The sequence below is a fragment of the Amblyomma mixtum genome, chromosome 3 (assembly GCF_055824585.1).
Source record: "Amblyomma mixtum isolate Tamu chromosome 3, ASM5582458v1, whole genome shotgun sequence".
Lineage (NCBI taxonomy): Eukaryota > Metazoa > Arthropoda > Arachnida > Ixodida > Ixodidae > Amblyomma > Amblyomma mixtum.
Window position 1 is genome coordinate 296,451,193 of NC_143014.1, and position 804 is coordinate 296,451,996.

The window sequence follows — 804 nt, forward strand, 5'->3', positions numbered from 1 at the left end:
CTGTTCACTGCTTGTTCCCGTTGTAGGAGCTTGTTTTATAAACATGTCCTTCACAAAAGAGCGTCGGAAATGAGGTCTTCTTGCTTGAACCACAAGGGCTCTTTCTTCGGTCATTTCTCCGTTGCTGACAGGAAAACGTCAAGCCCGTCATTCTTGGCTTCTGACCTGTGCTGCCCGAAATAGAAATGGGGTAAATATAGGGCTCAACAGTTTTGCAGAAAATAAGACGCGTTACTCGTCTGCAAGTTTAAGCGACAAAATTGCAGTTTCTTGTACAAGTTAAAACTGTAAACAACACTTGGCTATATCGTTTTTGTCATTGATACCAAAATTTTCGCATCTATAAAGTACCCCTATCCCCCAACCTCGAAAAAAATTGTGACCCGGACGTGATTCGAACACGCAACCTTCTGATCTGGAGTCAGACGCGCTACCGTTGCGCCACCGAGTCCGACGGCTTCGTCAGCAACGCAGCTTTCTTTTCAAGGCTGCACAGAAAATGCTACCTTAATGTAGCTAAAGAACGGAGAACTGAGGTGTAAGAAAGATATTTATAGAGAGAGGAGTGCATGCACAAAAAGGAATTTTAGACGGAATCTTCAAATCTGCTAAGTACAATTAGTTTTCCTGATTGAGAAGAAAGAGGAAGGCGTTGCCTCCCTCAAACAGGGTTGTTCACGTTGCTGACAAAGTGGAAGTGATACGTATAAACCAGTAACAGCGCTTGTGTTCCTAAAGATGCAGTAAGGGTGGACTTATTGGAACCACTCGGTAAAAGCGGCTGGGAAGTGAAGGGGGCAGGAG

At 44.5% G+C, this 804-nt stretch overlaps 1 non-coding gene across 1 annotated transcript; it reads right to left on the minus strand.

Annotated features, from left to right (window-relative positions):
* Positions 1-379: 379 nt before the first annotated feature.
* On the minus strand, positions 380-451 carry TRNAW-CCA (transfer RNA tryptophan (anticodon CCA)). The gene has a single exon. It is a non-coding gene; the product is annotated as a tRNA-Trp (tRNA).
* Between the last annotated feature and the right edge of the window lie 353 nt (positions 452-804).